This window comes from Miscanthus floridulus, chromosome 6 (assembly GCF_019320115.1).
Source record: "Miscanthus floridulus cultivar M001 chromosome 6, ASM1932011v1, whole genome shotgun sequence".
NCBI classification, from domain to species: Eukaryota; Viridiplantae; Streptophyta; class Magnoliopsida; order Poales; family Poaceae; genus Miscanthus; species Miscanthus floridulus.
Genome location: NC_089585.1, coordinates 139,615,533 through 139,639,145, shown reverse-complemented (window position 1 = coordinate 139,639,145; position 23,613 = coordinate 139,615,533). Strand labels below are relative to the sequence as shown.

Here is a 23,613-nt window from a genome sequence, read left to right as displayed (position 1 = left end):
GGCCAACTACAAAGTGTTCAGGCTTTAAATTACAAGGTGTTGAGAAATTTTGCACAAGGCTGGTTTTTTTGTCAAGATTGGATTATTGCTCCAAAGTAGGCAAGCCGACTCAAGTCAAGGTCAAGCATCAGGTTATTCTGAGCTACATTTGTTAACCTTCCCGAGCAGTTTGACATAAGGAACAAAAATCTTACATGCGAGCTACCATTCTGAACCTTGTTCCAAGTTAAGATGAATAGGACCCAACTGCAATTTTTTTTTGTTACTTAGCAGCTAGCACAGCCAAAATCCTAATTGTCATAGCTCAACGTCAAATGAAGAACAGAATAAAGTGAATTGGCTTTGGGAATTTCTTCACAGCCCAACTGTCCATTTTGAACTAGAATATAGGGATTAGGCCAGTCTCAATGGGGATTTCATAGCCCTGTTACCAATGCATCCATATTTTAGAAATAGTGCAGAAGAGTTTCATCTCCATGAAACTCTCGGCCTGTTCGCTGGTTGGTTTCTGGGCTGGTTTGGGCTGGCTGGTGCTGGTTTATTGTGAGAGGAAAACACTGTTGGCTGGCTGGTTTGGGCTGGCTGAAACCAACAAGCGAACAGGGCGTCTCTCTACTCCCATGAAACTCTTATTATCTCTCTCTTCATCAATACGGTACCACATCAACCTATTTAATGCCCATGAAACTCCATTGAAACGGGCCTTAGGACAATTCTTGCTTGCAAGAAATTAATTAAACAGCTAATAGGATACTGTAACGGTGTCGCTATCTATTCACTGACTTAACTCTAATTTAGGATAACACGTGCGACCGTTCCGTTGTCAGTGCTTAATTTTTATACTATACTTTCTCCCATACTTTTTTTTATTGTTATAGGAGACTTCCACTCAACGGAAAGATTGGCGGTACGTGATTATTTATGAAAAAAAACCAAATGCAAATACGTTGACAAAACCTAGTTCATACCCTCACTAGGCACTAGCAAGTCCATGCACATGCCTCATCCTTATGGCATCATGTGTCCCCAACCGACGCCCCAAGTAGCAGCTAGCGAGAGTTTTCTTCAATCCGCATAGGCAAAGGCCTTGGAATGTATGGATCGATTATGGAACGGTGGGAGAGGGGGAGAGATTGACTGGAAAGGGATAGAGATTTTGCGCACTGAGGAAGAAGATGCCGGCGACGAGGCGGCACAGGATGCCGGTGTTGGTGCCCGGCAAACTGGCCGCGTTTCCCTCCCCGAAACGAACGAATGCAGCAGCTCTTAAGAGTTTGGAGACAGAGGAAGGCGTCCGCGGGCGCGGAGTCGTCCTCGCGGCCAGCGTGGGAGAGCAGAAGTTGGGGCCCGGCACGATGACTGGTGAGGTCGCCGGACGCCATGTCGTCGTCGGCTAGCTAGCGTCCGCTGCGCTGCCCCACAGGCACAGCTCTGCTCCGTCACGTGGTGCGGGCGTGCGGGACAACTGGGACAGGCCACCGGGCACATCTTTTTTCATGGGCCGCCGCGCTGTTTGCGAAATTTGCAGTGCAGTAGTTGGTCAGGATACAATGGGCCGTCCTTTTTGGTTGGTCGGTTGGGCCTTATCTTTAATTTTTTTTATAGGATCCCTTAGTTAAGAGGTTGTAATAAGCTCTTCTCTCTGTGTAGGAAAAAGGACACGCTGTGTGATCTCAAACTTCAGATAAAAAAACATGGTTTGGATTAGTTGATGCTCGATGCTTGCTCACAGAATCAATCAACTAAGTGCTCGTGAAGCAGCAGCATTGTTTCAGTGCCCGCAGCAGGCACCAGATCGATAGGCTACGGTTCAACCAAACATTGATTCATATATGAAAACACAAGATGCATGGGGGGAGGTTCCATCCTCCAACATCCTGCGAGTACATGAAACACTTCCGAAGCCTAGCTAGCCTGCCATTGATCGATGACTCAACGTTGTCTATACTCTTGACAGGTGGGCGCACGTAGCTTCCTAGTTATTGCGTTGGGAGTTTTCTATGGCATCGATCGGGGAGTCTGTCTACGCAACGACGGAGTGTTTTAGAAGCTTGTGGCACCTGATTTTTTTTCATACATTTACACTGTCTTTTAGCTATATTTACACTGCCTTATTACTATGTTTACACTGATTTCTTTAATGTAATTTATTGGACAGAGTGATGTAATTTGGAAGATTGCATGTCTCAGAGAAATATATGCCAATTTTTTCAGAAAAATTTTCAAATTATTTCTATGAATTGCAGATATCATAGAGATATATGTCAAATTGTTGATAAATTATAAACAAATTGTAGAAAAAATCTCAAATTAATCACAAATTGCGGTGGGACCCATACTCCCCAACCTTTCCCTTCCCTTCCCTTCCCTTCCGTGAGCCACACAGGCCCGACGCCGGCGAAGCCGCTGTGGCTGCCTGGCCTTGGGGCGGCGACGCATGGAACGAGGCTGTTGCCGGCCACCGGCGTCATTGAGACAGGACGAGACGGCTGCGTCGAGGAAGCGAGCTCGCCGGTGCGGGTGGCCGCGAAGCGCGCACCTCTCACTTCCGCGACGACGTACGTGGAGGAGGGGACCCGAGCATGCCCCTAAGCCCCGGCTGGACACAGCAACGGACGCGATATTGAATCCGTGAAAAGCGACGGCTAGAGAAATCGTGTGTTAAAAGCGGGCCAAAACACTCGGTCTGAATATTATATCAATCATGAACCGGCCCCAACTGGCAAGAAGTAACATGCGCCGCCATGTTCATACCTGTCGTGCCACATCGCTAAGAAAGAATTCGAATTCATGCATGCCAGATATAATTAAGGCCTGTTTGAAGTGGGAGTACGTTTCATTTGTATCTGTAGGTTCCTACGCAAGTACGTCAGATGATATGACAATGTTTTTAAGGAGAGAGAAAGTGGCTCAATTTCTAATTCTAAATGAGTCGTAGAATTAAATATCGATAATAAAATGAAACCATGCATCGAAAATTGTTACTTTACCTATATTTCCGTATATTCTATTTGTCGTGGCATTCTTAAAAACAGCGTTATGCAGCCCCCGCTGACAATGACCTACTCGATCATAAGGCCAGTTATTATCTAAATGTCTAGCTAACAATTAGCTAGTCTATTAGTTATACCTGTTTAGATCTAAAAAGATAATTATTAGCAGATAACTACTACCTACCTATAGGGATCGGCTAAGTACTTGGGAATGCACGCTATCACCTCGTTGATTTACTTGGCTATTCACTCCATCGTGGTTTGCGATCATAAAACAGACTTCGAGTCGCAATTCGTCCTCACCTTACAACGTCAATTATTGCCATTTTTCATTTGGCATGGTAGGTACGCAGAATGTCAAAGCATATGAAAACACAAGATGAGGGGAGGCCATCCTCCACATCCAGCGAATGAAACACTTCCGAAGGCTAGCTAGCTTCCCATTGATCAACGACTAAACGTTGCATGTCTAGACTCTAGACAGGTGGGCGCACGTAGCTTCCAGCTCATTGCTTATTTCGAGGAGGAAGAACAGCAAGAACCGTACCAGCCACTAACAGCGTGGTTGGTTTGCGTCAAAGGTTGAGAGTTTTCTTTCTATATGGCATCGATCGGGATATAAGTACGTAACTACGTAAATCAATCATGAACCCCAATTGGCAATAAGTAACATGCGCCACCATGTTCGTATCTGTTTGTGCCACACTGCTAACAAAGAATTCGAATCCGTGCTATAGACAATTGAACTGTGCGTTCCATTTTTATTTAATAAGTTCCTACATAAGTACGTACGATGATATGACAATATTTTTAAGAAGAGAAAAAAGTTTTTAAGAAGAGAGAGAAAGGTCGAGTTTCACGTAGATAAACTTTCTTGGCTCGATTTCTAATTCTAGATGAGTCATGCATTTAAAGGTCTATAATAAAATGAAACCATGTATCGGGAGTCATTACTTTATCTATATATTTCATTAGATTCAATTCTACTTGACGTGGCATTTTTAAAAATAGCATCACTCCCCCCCCCCCCCCCCCCCCCCCCCCCCCAAACCATGCATCGGGAGTCGTTACTTAATCTATATTTCATTAGATTCAATTCTATTTGACGTGGCATTTTAAAAAACAGCATTACCCCCCCCCCCCCCCCCCCCCCCCCCCCCACCCCCCCACACACACAATGACCTACTCGATCGTAAGTATACTTCCAAAAATCATGGGCTTTTCAAACCTGCTACTGCATGCATGCCGCCACTATTAGAGAATGCTACGATTTGAAGGGATTTTCCATGCATGATATATGTTTGTCCCATGAAATTTGAATCTTTTAAATCTTCATTAATTATAAATATCTCCATGCATGATATATGTTTGTCCCATGAAGTTTGAATCTTTTAAATCTTCATTCATTAAATTACGTAGCACCTCTCTCTCATGAAAAAAAAAAGTTACAACATGTACATGTTCGTTGCAAATTATGCTTCTCATGGTCACTCACGCCATGGCGGCTATCATGGTTCTAGTCATGTGCGATCCTCTTATACTATGGCCGGTTACTTATCTCCTATAAAATGTTTCTGAACAAGATATCGGGTGAGCTATTTCGGTGAATGGTCTATAGTTGTTTGGGAGTAACGTGGCAAGGCTCTACATGTGAAGCCTTGAATAAGTCTTTCTAACCTCTACCTGATAAGAAACACATAGCCACAAGACTAAAAGGAGATTGTACATTCTAGTAACTACCAATTTGTAAACTAGATCATCATCCATGTACCTCAGAGGAACTATCCTTGGCCACCTGCACCAACTGCTAAGAGACCACCACAACCAAATCTTGAGAAGCCATCTTCTACAAAATAGCCCTAAGAACGTAGACAGTGGATAACCAAATAGATAACCTGCACAAGTAAAACATGCCTTTTCTTTCAAAGACAACACTATTTCCGCTAAACCAAAGTGATCAACAAGTAGCTGTCGCCCCTAGCAGAAGTAATGATTTTAAATCTTTACTAAATCATCCTGAAGGACCAAAAACGGCGACCAGAGGGGGGGGGTGAATGGGAGCCGTAAATTTTCTTTCGAAACATTTTCAGCCACTGTCCCAAAATCACCGCCAATCTCGCAAATAAAACACCGTGATGTCCACGACTCAAATGAGTGGGTTGATGTTCCCTAGGAACACAACGGGACACCACGAAACCAACCAAAAATGAATCGGAACTCAAATGACCGAGCTGCTGACAAAACAACAAGAGCTGGACACCATCACCGTGTGACACACCTGCAAAACATACTCAGATGGAGAGAGCTGGATTTGCACGGCACTCGAAGGTGCACAGCCTACCAGCAGCAATGACAAGCCTGCCTTCTCCTAAATGGATGAGCACAAAGCACACTTGCAGAAGCAAAATCACATATAGATACAGTAACCAGCTAACCAAGGGAGATCCAGTAAAATGCAATGATGAGCTTGAGACCAAATTTAATATTCAAAGTACTGTTGCTTGATTGAGACATTTCCTGAACACCATTTCAATTCACGTGATATGCTCTTGGAGCTATGCAGGCACAAGCTCATGGTCGAGCATTGATTTGTACTGGGCAAATAAAAAGCAGAGAGAGGAACAGGTAGCTCAGCTTGGAATCCTGCTCGTCCTAGACTGGGAGGGGCATAGGCACTGCAGCGACGCTGCTGGTTCTCCCTGCTCTAGGACACGACGAACACAGAGAAAAGAAATAAATAGACTCGGAAGAACAAAGAAATTAGCGAACTTGGCCTAGGAGCTTCAAACGTTCAAACTGACGAGACTTGAGCACGCGCTGCTCATCTGAGCACGCTCAGTGCAGGAGCACTGGCGCTGGTAGCGCTGCTGCGTTCACCCATCAGACAGATCCTGCACGAACACAGACCGAAAACGAAGAACAAAAAAACCAGCGGACACGAAATTGACGCAATCCGACTCCACACTCGATGATTCGCTCCCAAACTTTGCACAGATCAAATTTGACTTGATAAAAATCTATTCCCGAAAATTCATCGCCTGGGATTGACTCAAACTCCGGCAAAATCAGATCGTAGCAAGAACGAAAAATGGGGAAAAACTTAAGAATACGATGAACGAAAATCACAGCTTCAAATGAGGAATCCAGAGGACACGAGGAGGATTTGGGGCCTCCATTCCCACTCCAAATCACAGCATAGAACCACAAATTCTCAGATTTTTGACCTCTCTCAAGAAACACTAGAAAACCTAACCCTAGGGAGAAGGGGGGAATGAGAGTGGGAGAGAGGTGAGGGAGATGGGGGCTCCCTCATCCTATTTAACAGGGCTATTACACATTCTCAGTTTTGCCCCTGGATACAAATGAGTTGAACTGCTAAGCCCAAGGGCATTGTTGTCCAACCCGGTGTAATCTTGATCCGACGGCCACCGCGCCTTCTCACCGGTAGCTTGGCCTCGACGCGAACTCCCCGATGCCGCCACGTGCCGTCCGTCCCTCCTCGGAACCTCCGCCCGGGTTTTGAGGCCCAAACCCGTAAACCGTCCATCCGATGGTTTTGAGGCCCAAACCATCAAACCGTCCGCGGGTAGCGTACTCCATACGCATCCCCCACCATCCGACGCGTGTCACCACCGTCCTCGACTGGCCAGCCCGCCAAGTCCTCCTGAGCCTCGCTCGACTCACGCGTCTGCCGTCTTGACCCGGTCAACACCATCACTCCATGTCTTCTTGCACTTGTCGATGTCCCAAGTGTCAGCCACCGTGGCTAGTCACCTGGCCTCTGGGTCCCTCGGTCCAAGCCTCACGCCCGTCCTTCACCGCTCCCGGTCTATCGGCACGGCACGTCCTCCTTGACCTTCACCTCGCCATCGACCACCGCATCCAAGCTCCACACCTGCACAACACAAGCCAAAAGACATGTCGCACACATAGCTTTCGCCATGGTAGGGTTAGTCACCACTCAACCCACTTCGTGGATCACATTGACAATCACTCATCACAAAACGAACACACAAGGGTACTTGTCAACCTTGTGTTCGCAATCTCCCCCTTGATGAGTGCATTGTCAACACCAATACACGAACAGCTTGAGCAAAAGAAAAAAAGAAGAAGAAGAGAAAAGAAAGAACTCACCCAAATGACCAAAAACCAAGAAAAGCCAAGAACCGGGTCATTTGAAAATGAGCAAAACTTGGTCCCCAAAGACATGAGCAACAGCTCGACGCAACCAAGTAAAACAAAGCTAGCCCTCAAGAAGAGGCAACGGGCTCAACACCACTAGCAAAGCTCGAAAAGCCGAAAAACTGCTAGACCCTCCAGAAGAGGCAAAGGCTCAACACATCTAGCAAAACACCTCAAATGTAACTCCCCCTGAACAAGTGCCATCTCTCTCAAATGAATGCATATCTCTCAACTTTAGGTGGAATTGGAAGTTTCTTCCTCTTTTCTGAATATTTCTCCCCTTGTGTCCCCTTGTGACATTGTGAGTGTGGAAACTTCTCCCCCTTGTTGACACATGCACTTATCAAGCTAGAGCCCAAGGATTGCAACTCCTCCTCAAAACAAGCTATGAATGCAGAAATGCACAAATGCAGAAGCTTCAAGATTATAGCAAGCAGATTGAAAGGATGCTCTAGTGGATGCTGTCATGTATATATAGCAACACATACAAGTGCTAGCAAATGCTCAAGGTGACCAAATGAGACGAAATATGGCATTTAAGCAAGTTTGATCAAGTTTGAGCAATTTTAAAAGAGGGTTCACCACCAAAGGAGCACATAGCAAAAATAGACAGGAGATCGACCTTGTGCTACACATGTATGCAAAGTGAACTACCCCAAACAAAGTTCACACATCATGTCATGAGACAAACTTGTGGTTTGATCAAATTTGAGACACCAATTGAAATTTATCAGAGTTATGCAGCTTATTACCAAAGTTTGTCAGACAAGTGTGTGCGGGAGGTTATCTGTGCCATCAAAAACCTGACTTAGCGACCATGTCAAGCCTATGCCAAAGGCAATCAGAAGCTTAAGACAATGATCTCGGTATCCATTACAGAGCTCAAGTTCACCAATAAGTGCAATTTGGAGCTGTCTCGATACTCTGACATAGGATAGTACAGACCCATCCCGATCTTTTCAAATCACTTAGTTTGATTTTCAAGTTTTAGCACAAATTCAAGTTTCTCAAGCAAGTGTGTAACTCAAGGTATGAGCCATAGCAACTAAGCATATATATGAAGCAAGAAAAAGATCTCGACACATTCTACACATGCTAGTGCCACAAGTAGTGGTGAACACATTTCATGTTTCAACAAGTTTTAATCAAGTTCACAATTTAGAAAACAAGCTTAGCTCATAACATGTATCAATTGATCAAAAGGAGCCTAAGCCAAAAGCACATCATTGTATATCCATAACATCCCCAACAAGAGCATAGTGTCAATCTAGCTACTATAAGGATGAAGCTCAGGATGCAATATGATACATGATGATATGATATGCAAGAATGATATACAAACAAAAACAAAGGCTAAACTACAAAGAAAAGCAAAACTAGACTACAACAACCAAAGTTCCCCTCCTCTAAAAAAGGAAACAAACTCCAAGCTCCCCTCGCAAGCGAGCAAACTGGGCTTGGTCAAGTGGTTTGGTGAAGATATCTGTGAGCTGGTTTTGGGTATCAATATGGTGCAGATCGATATCACCTTTCTCATAGTGGTCACGCAAGAAGTGAAAGCGAACTTCTATGTGCTTTGTCTTTGAGTGAAGGACTAGGTTTTTGGCTACACTTATGGCACTGGTGCTATCACAAAACAAAGGCACTCGCCTAAACTCTAACCCAAAGTCTCTCAGGGTAGCTATCATCCAAAGCAACTGGGAACAACAAGCAGCAGCAGCAATATACTCAGCTTCTGTGGTGGATTGAGCGACACTAGACTGCTTGCGAGAAGACCAAGACACAAGAGAAGATCCAAGAAACTGACAAGTCCCCGAAGTGGACTTCCTCTCAACACGACAACCAGCATAATCCGCATCAGAATACCCACAAAGAGAAAGAGAGGAGGAGGCTGAAAACCAAAGACCAAACTCGGGTGTGAAACAAAGATACCTGAGGATCCACTTGATGGCTTGACGATGAGACGTGCGCGGCGAAGACTGAAAGCGCGCGCACAAGCAGACTGTGAACTGGATGTCCGGTCTCGTTGCCGTTAGGTACAGCAGGGACCCAATCATGCTTCGGTATTCCTTCTGGTCCACGGCTTCTCCCTCCTTGTCCTCATCCAGGGCCATCGTGGTTGACATGGGCATCGAAAGAGGCTTGGCCTCACCCATATCAAATTTCTTGAGCATGTCCTTGGTGTACTTGCCTTGGTGCATGAACGTCCCCTCATGAGTTTGCTTGATTTGCAGCCCAAGGAAGAAAGTCAATTCGCCCATCATGCTCATCTCAAATTCCCTGCTCATAGTATCTAAAAACTTGGCAACAAGAGCATGAGAAGAGCCACCAAAGATTATATCATCCACGTATATCTGAACCAAAAGGATGTCTGTGCCTTGCTTGAGGAGGAACAAAGTCTTATCTACGGAACCCATCCTAAAACCCTTATCAAGCAAGAAAGCTTTTAAACGCTCATACCAGGCTCTCGGGGCTTGTTTCAAACCATACAAGGCTTTGTGGAGTTTAAAAACATGGTTGGGGTACTTTGGATTTTCAAAGCCAGGGGGTTGCCTCACATAAACCTCTTCCTCTATGTACCCATTCAAGAAGGCACTCTTTACATCCATCTGATACAGCTTGAACCCTTTCGAAGCTGCAAATGCTAAAAGGATCCTAATGGCTTCTAGACGGGCAACAAGAGCAAAGGTTTCTTCATAGTCTATTCCCTCTTTTTGGCAAAAACCCTGAGCCACTAATCTCGCCTTGTTTCTCACCACCACCCCATCCTCACTCTGCTTGTTCTTGTAAACCCACTTTGTACCTATGGGGTGGCACTTTGGTGGAGGTGGAACTAAAACCCACACTTGGTTCCGCTCAAAGTTCTCTAACTCCTCGTGCATAGCATTAACCCAATCGGCATTAGATAGTGCGTGTCCAATATCTCGAGGCTCAAAAGAAGCTACGAAAGCAGAATGAGCGAAATGGGAAATATGATAAGAGTTGGAACGCGTTACCCTTTCGTCGATGTCGCCGATCATGGTCTGAGGAGGATGGCGTCGCTGGATATGTCGAGGTGCACCCAAAGACGAAGTCGCCTCCCCCTCATCCACAGCTAGGGCCTCCTCAGTCGATTGAGGAAGCGGCTCGCACGGACCCCATGAAGCAGAAGTGGAGGGCTCGGGGCCGTGAGCTGAAGTGGTCGAAGCTGGCTCGATCGGGGCAGCTGGTTGAGATAGCTTGGGATCATCCCAATCGACGTCATCGTCATCCTCAACGAAAATGCTATCACCCATCTCTTCATCACCTGCACATTCAAAGACAGAACCAGAAGAGGGCATGGTTTCGTCGAAGGTGACTTCACAAGTCTCCATGACACGGTTAGTCTCAAGATTAAGCACACGGTACGCATGTGAATGAGAAGCGTAACCGAGAAATATACCGTCCGAAGATCTAGATTCAAACTTGTCAAGATTACCTTGCTTAAGAATGAAGCACTTGCAACCGAAGACTCGAAAATGACTCACCTTGGGTGGACGCCCAAACCGCAACTCGTATGATGTCTTCTTCAAGAAAGCACGAAGAAAAATGCGGTTTGAAACATGGCAAGCGGTGTTGATGGCTTCGGCCTAGTAATGCCTAGGAGTCCTATGCTCATCGAGCATCGTCCTAGCCATTTCAACCAAAGTCCGATTTTTGCGCTCAACAACACCATTCTGCTGAGGGACATAGGGCGAAGAAAACTGATGTTCAAGACCCAACAAAGCACAGAAGGTGTCAAACTGTGAGTTTTTGAACTCAGTGCCATTGTCACTACGGACAGCTCGTATGGCATTCTTTGGTAACTCAGTTTGCAACCTCAAGATCAAGTCACGAGCATGAGAAAACGCTTCGTCCTTTCCCTCCATGAAAAACACCCAAGAATAGCGAGAAAAATCATCCACGATCACAAGAACGTACCACTTCCCTCCCTCTGACTGAACCCGAGCCGGACCAACAGTGTCCATATGGAGTAGCTCACCGGGTCTTGTGGTCATGACCTGAGTCACTGGAGGATGGGAAGCAGCCACCATCTTCCTGTGACGACAGGGATGGCATACCAGATCCTTCTCAAACTTAAGTTTGGGCAATCCTCGGATCATGTCAAGAGAACTCAATCTCACTAGGAGATCGAAGCTCAAGTGACCAAGTCTCCTATGCCACTTCCACAAATCAGAAGAAGATCCAGCAACCAAACAGCGAGAAGAACCGAAAGACTGAGAGAAATCAGCTCTGAAAACTCAGCCGAAAGGAACGATCTGGAAAACTAGATGTCCCTGAGAATCGAGCACACGAGAAAGTCCTGTCTTAAAGCGCACCTCAAACCCATCTTGAAGGAGTTGCGAAACAGAGAGCAAATTGAAATGCAGGCTTGAAACCAAAGCAACGTCCTTCAAGATAAAAGACTCGTTGACCCGAATGGTCCCATGAGACAGAACCTTACCTTTGCTATTGTCCCCGAATGTGATGTACTCCTTGTATTGCATGGGGTCGAGGCTGGAGAACCATTGGGAACTTCCGGTCATGTGGCGCGAACAGCCAGAATCAACAAGCCACGTGTTCTCCAGGCCTCCGCTCTGCATCAATAGAAAGACAGGGGGTGAGCAAATGGCACAACACTGGGGTTAGTGAAATGAGGAGAATACCAGTGTTGAGTCATTTGCCCTGGAAAAATGTTAGGAAAAACACCATACATGCCATGTCTCATTCGAGAGAAGCGATCACCACGTGGGGGAAAACGTGGTCCACTAGGAGTGTGGGATCGAACGCCACCGTCGCGAGGTCCAGAGTCATATTGATCATGACTTGGGCCACGCCGGGCATGACCACCACGTGGTCTCGCCACCTAAGGCCTAGCACCTTGAGGCATTGCACCTCTAGGCCTAACACTGTGCCTCTGAACAGGTGGTACATGTACGCCATGTGGAGGACGGTACATGTTCCGGTTGTTCAACTCGTACTCGCGCCGCTCATCTCTCTTCCTCCTAAAGCAAAACTCAGCCAAATGACCATCTCTATGGCAATAGTCACAGTGGTACCTCACCTCTCTCTTGGGTGGTGGTTGACTCACTCTCTTGTGGGTGTGGTTCACTCTCTGAGGCTTTTTGGCTTTAGGAAGGGGTGCACTAGAGATGTTGGGTAGAGTATCGAGTGAGTTCCGAAAGTGGTTCGGTTTGGGAACCCAAACTTGCTTGGATGGTGGAGCTTTTGGTGGTTCTTCAAACACACCATCTTTGATCATAGGCTTGGTAGGCTCTGGTGGAGGGATCTTGATCAATTTGGGAGTGTTGGTGGGTTTTTCACTTGGGTTCAAACCACTATGTTCACCAACCTTGCCATAGACATGCTCACCCTTCCCACTTATAGCAAAGCCTACTCCCGATGAGTTAGTTCCCCGCCTGAACTGGCTCACCATCATGCCCAACTGGGGCTCACTGCACGACACCCAGCTCAAGATGGACCGAAGTTGTGTGTTTTCTTCCTCGGTTCCCATCTTATCATGCCTGCAGGACTCAAGCTCCAACACCAAAGCTTCACATCGAACACATGTAGTGGTGGTGCTATCTGAGTTGGCCTTCTCAAACTCAGCAAGTTTGGCAACCTTCTCTGCCAACTCAGATTGCAAGCCTGAGCAGGACTTGCATGCACCGAGCAACCCAGAACGAGACTTCAGCTCATCACATTCATCAAGCAAAACAGCATACTTGGATTGCAAATCAGAGAGGTTAGACATGTGTATAGCGCACTCATCGCATTCCTCCTCCTCTGACACCACTACACCACTCTTGGCAAGCTCCAACTCCTTCAAAGCAACCTCTAGCTGGTCCTTAAACTCTTTTCTCTCGCGGGCAGCATGCTTAAGCAACTTATCTTGACTCATCAATGTATCATTCATAGTATCAAGCTCAAGCATAAGTGAGTCAAGTGTGGGCGGTACCTCATTTTCGTTGTCGTCGACGTCGACGTCCTTTTTGAGCTTTGCTCCACCGTCAACCGCCATAGTGCAAAACCCACCACGGTTTGCACCGGCGACAAAGCAGAGACCATTGAGCTTGTCCTCGCGCTTCTTCTCGGACTCATCGTCGGTCGAGGGAGAAGAAGAGTGATCATCGTCGGAGTCGTCGTCGAGGTCACTGAGGGAAGCGAGGAAGGCGCGTTCTTGAGCTTTGGCCTTCCTGCGGTATGACTTCTTGATCGCCTCCTTGTCGAAACCGCCCTTGGCCTTGTGCTTGCCGGAGGTGTAGTCGCACTTATCCTTGCGCTTGCCGGAGTCGTACTTGTTGGTGAAGGGCTTCTTCTTGGGGCAGTGCACGACAAAGTGGTCTGGATCTCCACATCCATAGCATCCCTCCTTCGTGCCACCACTGCGTCAGCGGTTCAGATGGTTGTTGTGAAACCAAGAGAACCGACTGATGACGAGTGCCAACTCATCATCCCCAAGAGACTCCAGCTGCTCCTCTGTGACTGACATCAAGCACGACAAAGAGAAGGAAGCTTGTGAGGGGTTAGTCAATGAACTTGAACCACTACCTGAGACCAAAGCCATGGTTGGTGCAGAAGGATTCTTGAGCTTGGCTTGAGTTTGGTAGTCGATCTCTATGGACTTGAGCTTGCTGAAAAGCTCATCAACGGTGAGGGTGTCGTAGTTGGCCGACTCGATGATCGCCGACACCTTCACATCCCATACCTTTCGATCAAGGGCATAGAGAAGCTTGAGCGCCCTCTCATGATCACTATAAGGTAGGTTGGCCTTGTTCGCTTTCATTTTGTTGACGATAGTCTGAAAGCGGGAAAACATGGCATCGATGGACTCACCATCAAGCTGAGAGAAATTCTCATACTCGCGCTTGTACGTCTCGTAGAGTCTGGTCTTGACCTGTGCGGTCCCTTCATGATAGCTCTGAAGCCTCACCCAGATCTCTCGAGCTGTAGTACAATCGGAGACACGCTCGAACTCAGAAAGCGAAAGACTTGAGAAAAGCACACTGCGAGCTTTGCTATTTGCGTTGTGCCGATCCTTGTGATCCTGGGTGGTACGGGCCGCAACAGAGAGCACAACGTAAGTAGCATCCTCGCAAATTTCCTAGACGAGCCAATCAATCCCCTAGAGATGCGCAGACATGTGGATCTTCCAATAAGGATAGTTGGACCCATCAAAGTGCGGTGGTTTGCCGGAACCACGCTCCATGTCGCCTTCGTGGATCACGGACCGATTAAGGTGGAATGATCCTTAACCGGCTCCGATACCAATTGAAGGACCAAAAACGGCGACCAGAGGGGGGGGGGGGTGAATGGGAGCCGTAAATTTTCTTTCGAAACTTTTTCGGCCACTGTCCCAAAATCACCGCCAATCTCGCAAACAAAACACCGTGATGTCCACGACTCAAATGAGTGGGTTGATGTTCCCTAGGAACACAACGGGACACCACGAAACCAACCAAAAATGAATCGGAACTCAAATGACCGAGCTGCTGACAAAACAACAAGAGCTGGACACCATCACCGTGTGACACACCTGCAAAACATACTCAGATGGAGAGAGCTGGATTTGCACGGCACTCGAAGGTGCACAGCCTACCAGCAGCAATGACAAGCCTGCCTTCTCCTAAATGGATGAGCACGAAGCACACTTGCAGAAGCAAAATCACATATAGATACAGTAACCAGCTAACCAAGGGAGATTTCCTGAACACCATTTCAATTCACGTGATATGCTCTTGGAGCAAAATCACATATGTGTCTCCTAAATGCAATGATGAGCTTGAGACCAAATTTAATATTCAAAGTACTGTTGCTTGATTGAGACATTTCCTGAACACCATTTCAATTCACGTGATATGCTCTTGGAGCTATGCAGGCACAAGCTCATGGTCGAGCATTGATTTGTACTGGGCAAATAAAAAGCAGAGAGAGGAACAGGTAGCTCAGCTTAGAATCCTGCTCGTCCTAGACTGGGAGGGGCATAGGCACTGCAGCGACGCTGCTGGTTCTCCCTGCTCTAGGACACGACGAACATAGAGAAAAGAAATAAATAGACTCGGAAGAACAAAGAAATTAGTGAACTTGGCCTGGGAGCTTCAAACGTTCGAACTGACGAGACTTGAGCACGCGCTGCTCATCTGAGCACACTCAGTGTAGGAGCACTGGCGCTGGTAGCGCTGCTGCGTTCACCCATCAGACAGATCCTGCATGAACACAGACCGAAAACGAAGAACAGAAAAACCAGTGGACACGAAATTGACGCAATCCGACTCCACACTCGATGATTCGCTCCCAAACTTTGCACAGATCAAATTTGACTTGATAAAAATCTATTCCTGAAAATTCATTGCCTGGGATTGACTCAAACTCCGGCAAAATCAGATCGTAGCAAGAACGAAAAATGGGGAAAAACTTAAGAATACGATGAACGAAAATCACAGCTTCAAATGAGGAATCCAGAGGACACGAGGAGGATTTGGGGCCTCCATTCCCACTCCAAATCACAGCATAGAACCACAAATTCTCAGTTTTTTGACCTCTCTCAAGAAACACTAGAAAACCTAACCCTAGGGAGAAGGGGGGAATGAGAGTGGGAGAGAGGTGAGGGAGATGGGGGCTCCCTCATCCTATTTAACAGGGCTATTACACATTCTCAGTTTTGCCCCTAGATACAAATGAGTTGAACTGCTAAGCCCAAGGGCATTGTTGTCCAACCCGGTGTAATCTTGATCCGATGGCCACCGCGCCTTCTCACCGGTAGCTTGGCCTCGACGCGAACTCCCCGATGCCGCCACGTGCCGTCCGTCCCTCCTCGGAACCTCCGCCCGGGTTTTGAGGCCCAAACCCGTAAACCGTCCATCCGATGGTTTTGAGGCCCAAACCATCAAACCGTCCGCGGGTAGCGTACTCCATACGCGTCCCCCGCCATCCGACGCGTGTCACCGCCGTCCTCGACTGGCCAGCCCGCCAAGTCCTCCTGAGCCTCGCTCGACTCACGCGTCTGCCGTCTTGACCCGGTCAACACCGTCACTCCATGTCTTCTTGCACTTGTCGATGTCCCAAGTGTCAGCCACCGCGGCTAGTCACCTGGCCTCTGGGTCCCTCGGTCCAAGCCTCACGCCCGTCCTTCACCGCTCCCGGTCTGTCGGCACGGCACGTCCTCCTTGACCTTCACCTCGCCGTCGACCACCGCATCCGAGCTCCACACCTGCACAACACAAGCCAAAAGACATGTCGCACACATAGCTTTCGCCATGGTAGGGTTAGTCACCACTCAACCCACTTCGTGGATCACATTGACAATCACTCATCACAAAACGAACACACAAGGGTACTTGTCAACCTTGTGTTCGCACATCCTAACCAACCACTAAACAAAGTGGGAAACACTGCAAGGTTTAGTTAGTCCAGTAGCCACCTGAATCATTGACCAAATAGAACAAGCGAAGTAGCATTAAAAGAACAAGTGTCTAATTGTCTCATCTTGTGCGAAAAGCAACAAGTTTTACTGCCTTACAATTGTGATTGTATATATTATCCTTGGTCAGTACAACTCATCTTTGTAAGTGCCATAAAACAACTTGATTTCTAATGTGGGACCTTCAATTTCAATCTTTTGCTAACATTGGGAACATCAATATGAATTAATGCCTGGTAATGTGATTTCATCGAGAATTGTCTATTCCAATGTAAATTCTAATGAAGCACATCTGACTGTTAGGTCAATTGTATGTTAGCAATGCATGGTAATAGATCATGCTACTAGCTTAGGACCTATAAGATCCATGCGCCAATAGAAATTTGGTGGAGAAACGCCAAGGACTTCAACTATAGTGATATGATTAGTCTTGACTATGTTGTAAACACATGGATATTGATCTTGCTCAAAGTTGTGTTTCCTAGCTGTTTGTCTTTCCAGAACCTCACTTGTGATTCATCCTTGATGATCTATAGTGGGGAAAATCATGCTTGACTTTCATGAGACAAGACCAAAATGCACTAAAGATTTATTACCTAGATATTTATTTCATAGGATCTGTAGCCAAGTCCCATCTGTAGTGAGGAGTTTAAACAACCATTTGCTAGGAAAAGGTTTAGAACCAATATATTTATTTAAAGGATCTGCAACCAAGTCCCATATGTGGTAATAAGGAGTTTAAACAACTATTTGCTAAGTAGAGATCAAAATATTTTTAATGTTCAGATCGTGAACTCCAAGGCCTCCTTGGTCTTTGGGCTAGCACAAGATGCTCCACTTAGGTAAACGATACTTTTTCTTCTATTCATCACCTTTCCAATAGAATCTAGAGTGTAAATAATCTAGCTTCTTTGTAACCTCTTTTAGCAAGGGGAACAAGGAAATCATATATATTGGAAGGCTATGTAGCACTGAGTTTATCAGTGTTAAATGTCCTTCATTGGATAGTGTTTATCTCTCCAACTACCCAAATGCTTCTTAAAGTATTCCTCCACACTTCTCCAATCCGCATTTCTCAGTTTGCTATAATAGATAAAAGTACCAAAATATCGGATTGGAAACTCACTAGACTAGCTTGCAGCCAAAAATAGCTTTGTCTATTATTGTTCCATCTCTTTTTGGTCATCTCCAAACTAGAATAACTCACTCTTATGGAAGTTGGTATTTAAGCCTGAAACCTGCTCATCAAAAGCACATAGCAATAGTTTCATGTTTTGAGATTTATCCCAATCATGATCCATAAAGAGAACTGTTTCATTTGAAAACCACCGTCAAGGTGTGGCGCTTCCCAGTGATATGCCCCTCCGTATCTCTACTTATTAGAACACCCAATATATCTGCTACAATGTTAAAGAGTAAAGGAGACAATGGATCTCCTTGTCAAAGGCCTTTTTTGGTTTGAAAAAAATGCCCAACGTCATCATTAACATTAATAGCTATACTGCCACCTGGTATGAAAGATTGCACCCAAGAAATCCACTTTGACGAGAATCATTTCATATCCAATGTCGGAATCAAGAAGGGCCATTTGACTTTGTCATAGGCTTTTTTTAAATCAATCTTGAATATGACCCCATTTTGTTTTTTTTCCCAATGTAGTTCATGAACTGTCTCATGCATGCAATATAACGACACCCTCCATGATATTTCATCCACCCATGCATAAAAGTAATCTGAGATGGATTAATAATATGGTCTACTACTGAATTTATTCTATTGGTTGCTACTTTATTTGGTGAGAAAAATTAAAGCTTGCATTTAGCAAGTAAATTGGTCAATTTTGTTGTATCACATTAGCGTATTGAACTCATGGCAAAATAAATAAATAAATAAAATTGAAACTATGGTACCAGGGGCTTTACTGTGGTACCTCCAAATAACTGTGAGCCGTTCATTTTTTAGATCGAACGGTTATGATTACCTATTACCTCACAGGAGGTAATATGTGAAATATATTTATTTAATTTTTTATTTTGTAAAGTACGATAAACAAGGAAAGTTAGAGATATAAAAAATGTTTTTTCTAGATTTGATTGATGCATGTGTGATCTGGAAGATATGGTAGATTTTTTTTATTTGGCAACTTTAGACTTGATATATTATGATTACCACATATATATAATTTTGATTATGCATGCGTTGCTATGTTGCCATATACGTATATACACGGTACACGGACGTGCACATGTACCGTGTTGCCGTTTTGCCACAGGTGATTTTGGACGTGCTTACATGTTACCGTGCTGCTATACAAAACGTGATAGCATGTATAGACATGCACTACTAGACAACAGACTTTAGAACGATGTCCTAATTTAGCATTAGCCTCGGTATTTTTTACCCCTGGGACTGAAGGATCTTTAGTCCCGGTTGGTAATACCAACCGGAACTAAATGTTTCTTTACTCCTGGTTGGAGCCACCAACCGGGACTAAAAAGTCATCCAACCTTTAGTCCCGGTTGGTAATACCAACCCAGACTAAAGGTAGACCCTTTAGTCTCGGTTGGTAACACCAACCAGGACTAAAGGTCCTCCGATGGGTTAGTTCAAAAGGAAAGCATCACATCCATTGTCAGATGTGTTGTGTAGGTGGGGTGGTAAGCTTCGCGCGAGGTAGTGTATGAGGTCTTGGGTTTGAATCTCACGGGGCGCAGCGGTGGAAGGCATTATTTTTTTTAAGCTGGGAGGATCTTTAGTCCTGGTTGTGGCAAACCGGGACTAAAGATCCCCACCTTTAATCCCGGAATGCTGGTCCCGGTTGGGAAACCGGGACAAAAGGCCTTTCCCAACCGGGACTAAAGCCACGTTGTGTAGTAGTGATGCTTTCTAAGATACCACATAAATGTTTTCTATTATATATTTATTATCTATACCTACCTAATTTATATATTAATTAAAGAGCCAAAATTTCTATCCCCATTCTTTTAGGTCCGGCCCTCTCTAATTAACTCTATGAATGTAAAAATTGTCTCTGTTTGTATGCGTGTTGGGATTTATTAAAATATAAACGTAAAAGGTCTTGAAAGTTGAAACATATTATCAATGAATATTTCCTTAATTTTTTATCTTCACAGAAAAGGAAGGAGGCAAGCAGCCTTTGTCTCCGCGACGAGGTCACCGTGACTTGGGGATTTGGCAATTTTTTTTTCTTTTTCCTATGTCAATTAATTAATCAATTAGTCTAAAAAGTTTTAAAAATCAAGGGTTCAGAGTGTTTTTTTAACACACTAGAATATTTCTGAACCTAGTTCAGCACTTTGAAACCTGTCAAAAATTCATAAAAACTTGCACAATGCAATTATTTCTTGGAAACTTTGGGAAAATATTATTTAGAACGTTTACATTGGCAAGATCAAATGAATGTTCACTAGCTAGTAAGTTCGTGTATATGGACATTGATCTTGTTTCTGTTTTGCATAAGGCATGGATCGGACTATTATATCTGTAGAGTTTCCTAGAAAAAAACTTATTTCATAGACTATTCATATTGTATAAATAACAGGTTTCCTGTCGGTCGGCTTTTCTCGTGCCATCCCTATGATTCCCGGCGTCGATGTGTACAACATGTCATGGATGGCACCAGGCCGGTCTTTTACTGCCTTGAAAGACATACAGCTAAACTTCACTGGATGTGACTTCGATACATATTGGCTAGATGAGGAGAAATCAAGGACTTTGATATGTACGGTTACCTGCCCCAGCGAAGGAATCACGGAAACCATTGCCAGGGAACAGTGCAACGGCACTGGATGCTGCGGTCGTAGGTTTCCAGATGATGCTAGGTTGAAATTCCAGTTCATCAGGCACAACCGAAAGATTAAAGGTCAAGCCAAAGCTAGAGGAGAGACTAATGCGAGCTCTCTTTGGGACAGAATCAACGTTGACACTGATGAGCATCTGTCTCTTAGATGGGGTGTCATTCTAGATCAACCAATGAGTTGTGCAGCCGCGGCAAACAACAAAACCACTTATGCTTGTGTTAGTGAGCACAGCACATGTATAGATCAGGATGAGGATGGAGTAATACGCCCTTCTTACAGGTGTGGCTGCGATGATGGGTATGTTGGCAACCCTTATGTGCCTGGTGGGTGCTTGCCTGATCGAGGTAATGGTTCTAAGCATTGCAATGTTTGATTATTATTATAATTACAGTTTAACTAACTTATTATTCTCCAAACAAGGGTATCATCTAAAACCATGGAAGACGAGTTGTCGTCGATCATGTGGAACATCAGTGTTCCATTCCCATTCGGCCTAGAAGAAGGCTACTCTACGAGGGAAGAATTTCTTCTCAATTGCACTGACATGGCATCCTCCACGCTTATGTATGGAATGGAGCAATACGTATCGAACATCAACATTGGCAAAGGCGTCATGGTCACTAGGGTTAACAGTACTATGGGTCTGGGATTCGGAGGTGGTAGTAATCTCGCCACTGTTTCTGCAGTCACTGAGGATGTGTATTGGGCGGTAGCCCGTCTGAGCTGCCAACAGGCTCAACAGGATATCATTGCATACGCATGTGTTAGTCCAAACAGTACATGCTTGAATGTCAGCCCAGCAACAAATGGACTTGATCCTAGTTTTATGGACATTATTGGCTATCGATGCAAATGTGTTGATGGCTTTGATGGAAACCCATATATCCAAAACGGTTGCCAAGGTCCACCCTCACATACAAAAACTTCACATGCATACTCTTTTTATTGGTTCAATTTTCCATCTTATAATTAAAGTGCATGTGGATGTCGTTGCAGATATTGATGAGTGTGAAACAACACCAAACATTTGCAGAGGACGACCATGCCATAATACCATAGGAAGTTACAACTGCACAAATTGCCCTAGCAAAACACAATATGACATAACAAGAAAGCAGTGCACTCGACCAAAAAGGCAAAGAAGTCTTCTGTTAGGTGAGTTTGTACTCCATTAAATTCACAATGAGTGTGTCCTACAAGATATTGAGAATTATAACTTTTCATTATAGGTATTGTGATTGGGTTTTGTGTTGGCTTTGGAATTCTACTTCTTGGCATGTCTACGACACTTTTTGTCAGTAGATGGAGAAGAGAAGTTGAAAGGAAACAACGTAGGAAATATTTTCAGGAGAATCAAGGCCTTCTACTTGAGCAGTTAATATCATCAGATGAAAATGCAAGTGACAAGACAAAGATCTTCACTTTGGAAGAGCTAGAAAAGGCCACAAACAACTTTGATGAGACACGTATCCTTGGTTGTGGTGGGCATGGTATGGTTTACAAAGGGATATTATCTGATCAACGTGTGGTGGCTATAAAAAAGTCAAAGATAATTGAGCAAAATGAGATCAATCAATTCATCAATGAGGTTGCCATTCTTTCCCAGATAAACCATCGGAACATTGTTAAACTATTTGGTTGTTGCCTTGAGACCAAGGTTCCACTATTGGTATATGACTTTGTTCCCAATGGTTCATTATTCCAAATTCTTCATTCAAATACAAGCAATGACTTCTCTTTGTCATGGGTTGATTGCTTAAGGATTGCCACTGAAGCTGCAGGGGCTCTTTGTTACCTTCACTCCGCAGCTTCAGTATCAGTCTTCCATCGCGATGTCAAGTCATCTAATATACTCCTCGATGCAAACTACACTACCAAAGTTTCTGGCTTCGGAGCTTCTAGATTGGTTCCTATTGATCAAACCCATATTGCTACAAATGTTCAAGGCACATTAGGCTACTTAGATCCAGAGTACTACCATACTGGGCAACTAAATGAAAAGAGTGACGTATATAGTTTTGGTGTAGTTATTTTGGAGCTCCTTCTTCAGAAGAAGCCTATTTTCACTGATGGCTCGGGTTCAGTACAAAACTTGTCAAGTTACTTTCTATTGGAGTTGAAGTCAAGGCCAGTCGAGGAGATAGTTACTTCTCAAATTCGTGAAGAAGCTACTAAGGAAGAGATAAAAAGTGTTGCCTCCCTTGCTGAGTTGTGTTTGAAACTTAGAGGTGAAGATAGACCTACCATGAAAGAAGTTGAGATAGCATTGCATGCCTTGCAAACTAAAAGGCCAAAGTTTTGCGTAGCTGCTCCTAAGATGCAACTGCTGTCACATTCAAGAGTTCAAGGTATTACAGGTCAGCTATTGGCCACCACTACTCACGTGGACCAACCAACCCATGAATGCTACAGCTTGGAGCAAGAGTTCTTAGCATCTTCGGGCCTGCCATGATAAATTTTCCCACAAGCTTCTGAATGTCCTTAGTCCTTACGAGATGGTTTTCCTTTACATTATCCTGCATTTGAAGTTTGATGTTCAGACTATAATTATTGTAGTTTTGTGCCATGATTTATTCTAAGAATGGTATTGCCTCAATGTAGTTTTGTACTACTTTTAGAGTCTATGAGTGACTCGCGGTGGGCGGTAGTAGAGGGCATGGTGTAAGAACCAAATTTCTCAAGAAGGGTGTGGAATTGGATATTAAGATTTAAAGCAACAACTTTAGCCTATGCAAAACCAAAACCCCTTTGTACTTTGACATCTAAGTTTTCTACGAAAGCATACTAGATATTCCTTAGGGCCAAATTCTAAACATGCCCTTAACATAATAACTAAAGGAACCGTTAGAATGTGTAAACGTGCTATGGCACACCTGTCTCGAGGGCCTGCTATTCTGGCTCCCCACCATGCCTATATGTACACACCACCGGTCTCTAATTAATGCATCGCTCATTTACCCAATTCTATTGCACTTTCATGGTATCACAGACGGTTCGCTCCTACGATCGCGCTTCTGCATACCCTGGCCGCCCCTGACTCATCGCTGGCCGCCTACCCACCCACCGCCTTTCAATGTAGCCTTCCACCTATCTATTAGGCTGACACCCTCCACACTGCCACATATCTTTTTAATCATCATCCCACTAAGACCTTAGGAGGCCTCACACCATTTTTTGCTCTTTTCGGTACTCACCCATC

General features: G+C 44.9%; 1 pseudogene; it reads left to right on the top strand.

Annotated features, from left to right (window-relative positions):
* Window positions 1-1,199: 1,199 nt before the first annotated feature.
* Window positions 1,200-22,866, top strand: LOC136461355 (wall-associated receptor kinase 5-like; annotated as a pseudogene).
* The last annotated feature ends 747 nt before the right edge of the window (window positions 22,867-23,613 follow it).